The sequence below is a fragment of the Moschus berezovskii genome, chromosome 4, assembly GCF_049115385.1.
Source record: "Moschus berezovskii isolate FMDL1 chromosome 4, NW_MosBer_1.0, whole genome shotgun sequence".
NCBI lineage: Eukaryota > Metazoa > Chordata > Mammalia > Artiodactyla > Moschidae > Moschus > Moschus berezovskii.
In genome coordinates, this window is record NC_142463.1 from 74,974,695 (window position 1) to 74,986,828 (window position 12,134).

General features: G+C 39.0%; 1 pseudogene; it reads left to right on the forward strand.

Moving 5' to 3' along the window:
* Nucleotides 1-2,199: 2,199 nt before the first annotated feature.
* On the forward strand, nt 2,200-4,277 carry LOC129540393 (bifunctional 3'-phosphoadenosine 5'-phosphosulfate synthase 1 pseudogene; annotated as a pseudogene).
* Nucleotides 4,278-12,134: the final 7,857 nt, after the last annotated feature.

Sequence of the window (12,134 nt, forward strand, 5' to 3'; positions counted from 1 at the left end):
AACCAATTTTTAAAATGTATGAGTAGTATTATATGTATGAGACTATGTGTGTGGCTATATATGTATATAGTATACTATATATATACATATATATTTACAACAGTGATATTTAAAATAACTTATTTGGATTTTTTATTCATTCATTTGAATCCAGTTCATCCAAACACCTGATAAAAATGCCAAAGGACATTACCACATACATGTATCATCGAGATAAATAAAAATATCAAAGGTGTAGTAATTCCCCTCATATACTCTAATTCATGTACTGAGGTTATAGTAAGGAAAATTATATATTTCCTGACACAGAAAGTAGAGCTAGTGAATTTTCTACATAGTATGTATCTATATACTAATGGCGTGTGTATCTTAGCTTTGTGTATCATTCATAGCTCTTGGGTGAGTTGTTAGTAAATAACTATATGCCTCTTATCTATTTTACTAGATCAATATCTCCTGTGTCACACTTTGACCTCCTAGAGGTAACAGCATTGAACCTATATGATAGGTAATAATGGGATACTGTTTTTATCGTAGTGAAAAGAAAAAGAGAGAGAAAGAAATACTAAAGGGATTAATACATAGTGCAATTGCTTATTAAGTGACTCAAAATCACTTGATATGTATAGTATATTATGTGTAAGGTATGTATGTACTCAGTCGTGTCTGATTCTTTGAGACCCCATAGACTGTATCCTGCCAGGCTCTTGTGCCCATGAGATTTCCCAGGCAAGAATACTAGAGTGGGTTGCCATTCTCTTCTTCAGGGATTGAACCCATGTCTCTTATGTCTCTTGCACTGGCAAGTGGGTTCTTTACCAATAGCACCACCTGGGAAGCCCCAATAGACTATAGTATAGTGTAAACATGGGGCTTCCTAGGCGGCGATAGTGGTAAAGAACCCACTTGCCAATGCAGGAGACATAAGAGATGTGGGTCAATCCCTGGGTTGGGAAGATCCCCTGAAGAAGGGAATGGCAACCTGCTCCAGTGTTCTTGCCTGGGAAATCCCACGGAGAGAGGAGCCTGGTGGGTTACAGTCCATAGGGTCGCAAAGAATTGTACATGGCTGAGGCGACTTGGCACGTACACATGCATAGTCTATTAAGCATATGATAGCATTTGTCTAAATATGTATATATATATATAAACCTTAATTTAAAAATGACTCATTGCTGAAACATGAAAACCATCATGAGCCTTCAGTAAGCCGAAAATATTTTTGCCGGTGGAGGATTTGAAATATTGTGAGAATTACCAAAATGTGACAGAAACATGAAGTGAGCAAATGTTTTTGGAAAAACAACACCCATAGGCTTGCTAGACACAGGATTGTCACAGACCATTAATATCTAAAAACTGTAATACAGTGAAACAAGGTATGTCTGCATTCATTCAATGGAATAGTACACAGCAATGAGATGAACAAATTGTAAGTACAGGGATAAATTTACAAACATAAAATTGAGCAACAGAAGCCAAGAACATATTCTGTATGATTTCATTCATGTGAAATTCAGAAGACACTTAACACTACAGTGTTTAGGAATACAAGTTTAAGGAAGTGTTTACCATACACGGCATGATAATGATTACCTTTTCAAGATAGTAATTAAAAGGTAGGACTGTTACCAAACTTGCAAAAATAAAAGTATCAGATGGAAATACTGTAAACAATTATATGCCAACAAATTATATAATTTAGAGGAAATGACCAAATTCCTAGAAATACAAGTTACCAAAACTGACTCAAGAAAAAAATAGAAACTCTGAGTAGACCTATAACAAAAAGAATGAAATAGTAATTTAAAGACTTCCCACAAAGTAAAGCTCAGAATTAGATAACTTGACAGGTGAATTTTATCAAACATTTAAATAGGAATTAATAGCAACCCTTCACAAATTTTTCCAACAAATAAAGGGAGAAGGAACTCATTCTATTGGGTCAGTGTTACCCAGATACCAAAATCAATCAAAGATATCAAAAGAAAAAAGTCCCATGTCCCATATACATCCCTGATCCACATCATAAGTACAGCCAACAGGTCACACAACCAGAATCTAGGGCACAAAGTGCGTAAGTCAGAGCATATTTTCTGGCTCTGCCCTGCCCCATAGACCTCCCCTGTTCCTTCTACAGTCTAGGGGCTGAGAACCCTGGCACCTTGTGTACTCTCTGCAGCCATGGAGAACCTCTACTACCTTGGGAACCTGTGTAAGAAAGCCATATTGAGCAATAACATGCAGAACTGGGAGAGGCAGAGGGCAAACAAAGGCACCTATCAAGCTCACTATGTTGACAGAAATAAGGGCCAGGTGGTAGAAACCAGAGGCTTTTGTGGTTGCAGAGTTTCACTGACAGGTTTATCTGGAGCAGGAGAAACCACAGTGAGCATGATTTTAGAGGAGTATTTGGCTTGCCAGGATATCACACTACACTTTGGATGGTGACAACATTCATCAAAGTCTCAATAAAAACCTTGGCTTTAGTCTTGAACAGAGATGAGAATGTTTGATGAGTTGCAGAAGTTACTAAGCTGTTTACAGGTGCTGGCTTAGTGTGCATCACATGTTTTATATTACCTTATACTCGAGATCTTGGGCTTCAAAATCATTGCAGATGGTGACTGCAGTCACGAAATTAAAAGACACTTACTCCTTGGAAGGAAGGCTATGACAAACCTAGATGGCATATTAAAAAGCAGAGACATCACTTTGCCAGCAAAGATCTGTATAGTCAAAGCTATGGTTTTTCCAGTAGTCATGTACCAATGTGACAGTTGGACCATACAGAAGGCTGAGAGCTGAAGAATTGATGCTTTCCAACTGTAGTGCTAGATAGAGAAGACGCTAGAGTCCCTTGGACAAGAAGAAGATCAAGTAAGCCAATCCTAAAGGAAATCAACCCTGAACATTCACTGGAAGGACTGATGCTAAAGCTGAAGCTGCAATACTTGGACCACCTGATACCAAGAGCTGACTCACTGGAAAAGACCCTGATGCTGGGAAAGATTGAAGGCAAAAGGAGAAGGGGGTGGCAGCAGATTAGAAGGTTGTATAGCATTACCAACTCAGTGGACATGGATTTAGGAGAACTTCAGGAGATAGTGAGACAGGGGAACCTGCTGAGTTACAGTCCATGACACAGCAAAGAGTCAGACACAACTGAGCAACTGAACAACAACAGCAATAATACTCAAGATCACCATATTGAGTGGCAAATTCCTGAGGGTGTGTTTGCCTTTTTCTTTTTTTGAAGTATTTGTTGATGCTTCCCTGTATGTTTGTGAACAGAGCTATTAAAGGACTCTAACAAAAAGCACAGGCTAGAGAATTAAAGATTTCATTGGAATCAGTTCTGAATATAAAAAACCAAAAGCCCCTGAACTCATGCTGAAAATAGACTTGTGAAAGAAATGATTGTGTGCAGTAAGAGTTATGGAACTTCTCTGGGAACAGGGTGTTGTACCTGTGACATCCTGTGTGTGCCAGAAAATAAACTTCATTTGGCAAAAACAGATGGAGAAAAATTACAGCATTAAAAATTAATAAAGTGGTTATGCAGTGACTACAGGTTTTGGCGGACGGTTGGCCCAGCCCATTGAATGGTTTTATGAGAGAGAGGCAGAACTTGCAAAGCCTTCATTTTGACTTTCTTCTGGATGGGGTGTCATTTTAATTTGTCAGTGCCTGTCTTTCTGACAGCTACTCAAGAAGATAAATGCTGGACATCTGGACAGCATTTTCTCTGATGTAGAAGGGTCACTGTGTGGCTCTTCTTTACAATACTGAGCTTTTTTTTTTTTTAACGCAGGAGGAAAGAGCACTGTGTTAGATATGAAAGAACAGAATTCAGGACCACACCTACAACAAGACTGTTTTAGAGAAAGGAGATTGGCTGATAGAAGGAGACCTTCAAGTCTTTGACCACATTTATTGGAATGAATGATCTTGATCAGTATTCCACTCTTACTGAGCTAAAGCAGATGTTTCAAGACATGAATGCTGATGCTGTCTTTGTATTTAATTACAAAACCTAGTGTACAATGGACATGCTCTTTTAATGTGGGATACTCAAAAGCAACTTCTAGAGAGGGCCTACAGGTTCCTTGTCTTTCTCCTTCACCCCGTTGGTGGCTGGACAAAAGATAATAATGTTCCTTTGATGTGACACATGAAGCAGCAAGCTGCACTGCTGGAGGAAGAAGTCATGAATTCTGAAACAGCAGTGGTAGCCATCTTCTATCAAGCATGCTGGACCAAATGTGGCCCAATAGCATTGCAGAACACTGATGGTTTCAAGAGTCAGTGTTTATGCTGCTGAGTGAGACTGCTGGCATATCTCATCCAGTAAACAGGGAAGGGTCTTTAAGAGCCAACTCACTGTAGCAACTGTAGCCAGAAAAAGAAATGCAAGAAGGCAAAATGGTTGTCTGAGGAGGCCTTACAAATATCTGAGTAAAGAAGAGAAGCTAAAGGCAAAGGAGAAAGGGAAAGATGAACCCAAATGAATGCAAAGTTCCAAAGAATGGCAAGGAGAGATAAGAAAGCCTTCCTAAGTGAACAATGCCAAGAAATAGAAGAAAACAATAGAATGAGAAAAACTAGAGATCTCTTTAAGAAAATTAGAGATACCAAGGAAATATTTCATGCAAAGATGGGCACAATAATGGACAGAAATAGTAAGGACCTAACAAGCAAAATAGAGCAAGAAAATGTGGCAAGAATACACAGAAGAACTATACAAAAAAGGTTTTAATGATCCAGATAATCATGATAGTATGGTCGCTCACCTAGAGCCAGACATGCTGGAGTGTGAAACTAAGTGGGCTTTAGGAAGCATTACTCAAACAAAACTACTAGTGGAGGTAATGGAATTCCAGCAGAGCTATTTCAAATTCTAAAAGATGATGCTGTGAAAGTGCTGCACTCAATATGCCAGCAAATTTGGAAAACTCAGCAGTGGCCACCAGACTGGAAAAGATCAGTTTTCACCCCAATCCTAAGGAAGGGCAATGCCAAAGAATGTTCAAACTACAGCACAGTTACACTCATTTCGCAAGCTAGCAAAGCAATGCTCAAAATCCTTCAAGCTAGGTTTCAATAGTACATGAACCGAAAACTTCCAAATGACAAGTTGGATTTAGAAAAGGCAGAGGAACCAAAGATCAAATTGCCAGCTTCCTCTGGATCATGGAAAAAGCAAGGGTATTCCAGAAAAACATCTATTTCTGCTTCATTGACTACACTAAAGACTTTGTGTGGATCACAACAAACTGGAAATTTGAACAGAATGGGTCAAAACTGGGCAAGGAGTACATCAGGGCTGTATATTGTCACCCTGCTCATTTAACTTCTGTTCAGGGTACATCATGAAAAATGCTGAGCTGGATGAATCTCAAGCTGGAATCAAGATTGACAGGAGAAGTATCAATAACTTCAGATATGCAGATACATATGCCACCACCCTAATGGCAGAAAGTGAAGAGGAACCAAAAAACCTCTATATGAAGGAGAAAGGAAAGTGAGAAAGCTGGCTTAAAATTCAAACTAAGATGATGGTATCTTGTTCCATCTCTTCATGGCAAAAATGGGAGAAAAGGGAAACAGTGACACACTTTGTTTTCTTGGGCTCCAAAATCACTGGACTGCAGCCACAAAATTAAAAGATGCTCGCTCCTTGGAAGAAAAGCTATGACAAACCTAGACAACATATTAAAAAGCAGAGACATCACTTTGCCAACAAAGGTCTGAATAGTCGAAGCTATGGTTTTTCCAGTAGCCATGTACGGATGTGAGAGTTGGACCATAAAGAAGGCTGAGGACCGAAGAACTGATACTTTTGAGCTGTGGTGCTGGAGAAAACTCTTGAGAGTCCCTTAGACTACAAAGAGATCACACCAGTCAATCCTAAATGAAGTCAATCCTGAATATTCATTGGAAGGACTGATGCAGAAGCTGAAGCTCCTATACTTTGGCAACCTGATGAGAAGAGCTGACTCACTGGAAAAGACCCTGATGTTGGGAAAGACTGAGGGCAGGAGAAGGGGACAACAGAGGATGAGATGTTTGGATGGCATCATCAACTCAATGGACATGAGTTTGAGCAAACTCCAGGAGATAGTAAAGGACAGGGAAGCCTGCCATGTGGCAGTCCATGGAATTGCAGGGTTGGATATGACTGACCGAAGAACAACATTGTGGAAAATGGATCGGAGAGTACAAAGAGAGGAAATTAGAATGGAAAGGAAGCGAGTGTGACAGATCAGACTCAAGATGATAAGTGTTGGACTGAAGTACTAGTAGTAATGATATAGAAACAAATTAATTTGACAATTATTTTGGAGGCAGGAATCATAGGGCTTCATAATGTATTGAATGTCAGTTACTTAAAGATAAGGGAAAAGTGAGAAAAATGACTTTAAGTTTTCTGATTAGTAGACAAGATGGATAGTTGATTCAACAACAAGAAAGAGAACACTGGAGAAGAAGCTGTTTGTAGAGGAGGGTTTGGAGAAAGACGGATCACAGTATACAACTAAATCTATTAAATTTAAGTGAAAGTGAAGTCGCTTAGTCATGTCCAACTCTTTGTGACCCCATGGATTGTAGCCTACCAGGCTCCTCTGTCCATGGGATTTTCCAGGCAATAGTACTGGAGTGGATTGCCGTTTCCTTCTCCAATTGAATTTAAGTACTAAAGATGAAATAGATCTGTCAAGAGACATGAGATGAGTTTATGTGCAAGCAAGAAACAGAGACCGACAGAAACTGGAGGTCCTTTTGAGTAAGGTGAAAAGGTTTCGTTTTTTTCCTAGTAGTTTGGTTCCATTTCTACAGATCTGTCTGATAATTCTCATTCTGCAATTGTATCTTTCTGTTCCTTGAAACCAAAGAATCTTTGAATAATAGTCAAGATATTTTTCCCTCTTCAGTCTCTCAGATAAAAATATCTATGCAGTATTTATGGTAGAAATGTTTCAGTAACAGGTGAAAATAAAATAAAAGCCTCTAAACTCAAAATTATTTAAACACCAAAGAGGATTACTGACTTAAGTAACTGAAAAGTCAGAATAAGTCTCCATCTCACACTTCAAATGAACACTCCAAGGATCTTCTTTCTCATATCCTCTCCACTCTGGTGCTCTGATGTCTGTATCCCCGTTCTGCCCTGGTAGCCCTCTGGGAGTTCGAGGTTCTTCTGATAGTTTCAGCAGAATGTTTCCAGCAGTCCTAGATGTCATATCTTCATCCTCAGGGAAGCGAGAATCCTCTTACAGTAGCTGTTGTACATCAGTTTCCTTTCACTGGCCTGAACATTTATCGGTTTCCCTGGCAGCTAGGTGATAAAGAACCTGCCTGACAATGTCGGAGATGTGGGTTTGATCCCTGGGTCAGGAAGATCTTCTGGAGAAGGAAATGGCAACCAACTCCAGTATTCTTGCCTAGAAAATTGGCAGGCTTTAGTCATTGGGGTCACAAAAGAGTCACACATAACTTAATGACTAAACAACAACAACTATTCCAATCACTGTGACAAGATTAACAAATATTCCTTATTTTGTAATGGGATTACATCCCATCATCATACATTGACAATATCAAAGTTGAAATGCATATAATATACCTAGTATAAGAAAAATCATAGCTTAGGTTAGCATAGTTTAAACAAGGTCAGAAATCATATATAAAAAACTAATAAACAGAAACTTCAATTAAATAGAGTTGGGAGACCAGAAAAGTGATCACTTGACTTAAGTTCTTAGCTAGGTACAAAATGTAGACTCCTATTTCCTGGAAAGGACTCAGCCACTAAAAAAATCAAAGACTCTTTACTTACTATAGCACTCCCAACTTCCTCTTTTGAAATTATAAAGATAGTGTCTTACAGTTCCTCCATGCATTTTAAACTGTTGCTATCATCATATTCAGATCTTTAATCCATGCAAAATTAATTATGGTCTTTCATTAGAGACCTATTTTTTTGCTACATTAATAATAAAATATCTGAATACTATGTAATCAATAGCCTATCCTCCACTGGTAGGCATTGGTTCCTTTGCCATATGTAAGCTTTCCATTCAAACACTAATCTATTTCAAGTCTCTGTTCAATTCCATTGGTGTATTTATCTTTCCCAGAACAATGCATACTGCCATTATTGTTTATAGCTTTATAGCTTATATTAAGTATTTTTATGTGGAAGGAGATTTCCTTGTATTGTATTTCTTCCAAATTATTGTGGATACTTTCATCTTTGGTATTTCCATATACATGTTTTATAATCATCTTGTCAAGTTCCATGTAGGTTAAAAAAAAAAAGAAAGATTTTGATTGGAATTTTTTATTTCACTGGCTCAGATATCCAGCTTTGGTAGGGGTGGAGAGGGTGAGGCTTAGATATTAACTATTGACTCATTTTCTTTGATCACTGAGGATGAGTCAGGATTTTAATTCTTCTGAATCACTATTGGCTAGTTACATTCTCTAGAAAATTGAACATTTTGTCTTAAGTTTTCAAACTTAATGACATAAGATCTTTTAAAAAATATCTTCTCTTTCTGTTTACATGGTTATGACTTTTTCTCTGTTCATGTGCTTCTTTGATGGATTGTCTCTCTTTCTTTCTTGCTCAAGTTTGCCAGAAGGTGTCTATTTTATTAGATTTTTCAAAAAAAAATGAGTGTTTGGCTCTGTGGATCCTCTCTGTTTTATCTTTTTTCTATTCAATTAATTTCTCCTCTTATTATTTAATTCTTCCAACTTCCTTTCATTTTATTCTGCTGTTCTTTTTCTAAATGCTTTGAGTTGAATACTTAGGTCATCAATTCTCAAACTTTATAAGTAATAAGAGTGTTGAAGGCAGGAGGAGAAAGGAGCAACAGGGGATGAGATGATTGAATGGCATCACTGACTCAATGGATATGAGTCTGAGCAAATTCCAGGAGATGGTGAAGGACAGGGAAGCCTGGTGTGCTACAGTTCATGGGGTGACAAAGAGTTGGACACAAATTACAACTGAACAACAACAAATAAGAGTGTTAAAATTATTTTAAGTAATGCTTTTTGCACATCTCCTAACTTTTAGATATTTTCATCAATTTTCAATCCTAAATATTTTCTAATGTTCATCATTATTCCTGTTTAGAACCAAAAATTATTTGAAAAGGTGTTTTATTATAATTTCCAAGTTCAGTTCACTTCAATCGCTCAGTCATGTCTGACTCTTTGTGACCCCATGAACGGCAGCACACCAGGCCTCACTGTCCATCACCAACTCCTGGCGTCCACCCAATCCCATGTCCATTGAGTCGGTGATGCCATCCAACCATCTCATCTTCTGTTGTCCCCTTCTACTCCTGCCTGCAATCTTTCCTAGCATCAGTGTCTTTTCAAATGAGTCAGCTCTTCACATCAGGTGGCAAAAGTACTAGAGTTTCAGCTTCAACATCAGTCCTACCAATGAACACCCAGGACTGATCTCCTTTAGGATGGACTGGTAGGGTCTCCTTGCAGTCCAAGGGACTCTCAAGAGTCTTCTCCAACACCACAGTTCAAAAAGCATCAATTATTCAGTGCTCAGCCTTCTTTATAGTCCAACTCTCAATCCATACATCACCACTGGAAAAACCATAGCCTTGACTAGACAGACCTTTGTTGACAAAGTAATGTCTCTGATTTTTAATATGCTGTCTAGGTTGGTCATAACTTTCCTTCCAAGGAGCAATTGTCTTTTAATTTCATGGCTGCAGTCACCATCGGCAGTGATTTTGGAACCCAGAAAAATAAAGTCAGCCACTGTTTCCACTGTTTCCCCATCTATTTCCCATGAAGTGATGGGACCGAATGCCATGATCTTAGTTTTCTGAGTGTTGAACTTTATTAACTCAACTTTTTCACTCTCCTCTTTCATTTTCATCAAGAGGCTTTTTAGTTCTTCTTCACTTTCTGCCATAAGGGTGGTGTCATTTGCATATCTGAAGTTATTGATATTTCTCCCGGCAATCTTGATTCCAGCTTGTGCTTCCTCCAGCCCAGCGTTTCTCATGATGTACTCTGCATATAAGTTAAATAAGCAGGTGACAATATACAGCCTTGACGCACTCCTTTTCCTATTTGGAACCAGTCTGTTGTTCCATGTCCAATTCTAACTGTTGCTTCTTGACCTGCATACAGGTTTCTCAAGAGGCAGGTCAGGTGGTCTGGGATTCCCATCTCTCTCAGAATTTTCCACAGTTTGTTGTGATCCACACAGTCAAAGGCTTTGGCATAGTCAATGAAGCAGAAATAGATGTTTTTCTGGAACTCTCTTGCTTTTTCCATGATCCAGTGGATGTTGGCAATTTGATCTCTGGTGCCTCTGCCTTTTCTAAAACCTGCTTGAACATCTTAAAGTTCACGGTTCACATATTGCTGAAGCCTGGCTTGGAGAATTTTGAGCATGACTTTACTAGTGTGTGAGATGAGTGCAATGGTGCGGTAGTTTGAGCATTCTTTGGCATTGCCTTTCTTTGGGATTGGAATGAAGACTGACCTTTTCCAGTCTTGTGGCCACTGCTGAGTTTTCCAAATGTGCTGGCATATTGAGTGCAACATTTTCACAGCATCACTTTCAGGATTCGAAATAGCTCAACCGGAATTCCATCACCTCCGCTAGCTTTGTTTGCAGTGATGGTTCCTAAGGCCCACTTGACTTCACATTTCAGGATGTCTGGCTCTAGGTAAGTGATCACACCATCGTGATTATCTTTTTTGTGAAGATAAAATGGTCATGAAGGTATTTTTTTTGTACACTTCTGTGTATTCTTGCCACCTCTTCTTAATATCTTCTGCTTCTGTAAGGTCCATACCATCTGTCCTTTATTGAGCCCATCTTTGCATGAAATATTCCCTTAGTATATCTAATTTTCTTGAATAGAACTCTAGTCTTTCCCATTCTATTGTTTTCCTCTATTTCTTTGCATTGACTGCTGAGGAAGGCTTTTTTATCTCTCCTTGCTATTCTTTGGAACTCTGCATTCAAATGGATATATCTTTCCTTTCCTCCTTTGCTTTTCCCTTCCCTTCTTTTCACAGCTATTTGTAAGGCCTCCTCAGACAGCCATTTTGCTTTTTCACATTTCTTTTTCTTGGGAATGGTCTTGATTCCTGTCTCCCGTACAATGTCACAAACCTCATTTCAACTCAGCATTTTAATGATTTCTAAAGTAAATACATTTTATACAGAAAAGATCACCTGTTTGACAATAATTCTTTGATTTTTCTTTCAAGAACCTGCTTAATTATTTAGAATGCAGAAATTTCTTATAAATGTTCCATGCATATTTGTGAAGGATGTACACTAATTGTTGGATATAGAGTTACTACTCAGTCCAAGCTTGTACTGCTCGCCAAACAACAGGTCAATAAATGGAGAGATGAGTTTTTGGGTCAAGAAATAACAACCTTAATCAGAAACCCAGCAAACCAAGAAGATGGTAGACTGGTGTCCCAAAGAACCATCTTGCTGAAGTTTGTATGCTGGTTTCTTTCATAGAACAAAGAATGGGGAGATGAGGATGTAAAGTAAAAAAGGCAATAAGTCATTGCATACATTTCCTGGTTTTGCCCAGACACTGGAAGAGATATGTAATTGCTTCTTTCCTACAGCCATTTATAGGTGGGTCTGGTCAGGATGTTTCCTGTGAGCTGAATCAGTTCAGTTTAGTTCAGTTCAGTTGCTCAGTCGTGTCCGACTCTTTGCGACCCCATGAATCACAGCACGCCAGGCCTCCCTGTCCATCACCAACTCCCGGAGTTCACTCAAACTCATGTCCACAGAGTCGGTGATGCTATCCAGCCATCTCATTCTCTGTCGTCCCCTTCTCCTCCCGCCCCCAACCTTTCCCAGCATCAGAGTCTTTTCCAGTGAGTCAGCTCGTCGCATGAGGTGGCCAAAGTATTGCAGTTTCAGCTTTAGCATCAGTCCTTCCAATGAACACCCAGAATTGATCTCCTTTAGAATGGACTGGTTGGATCTCCTTGCAGTCCAAGGGACTCTCAAGAGTCTTCTCCAACACCACAGTTCAAAAGCATCAATTCTTCGGTGATCAGCTTTCTTCACAGTCCAACTCCGACACCAAAATCAGATTGAT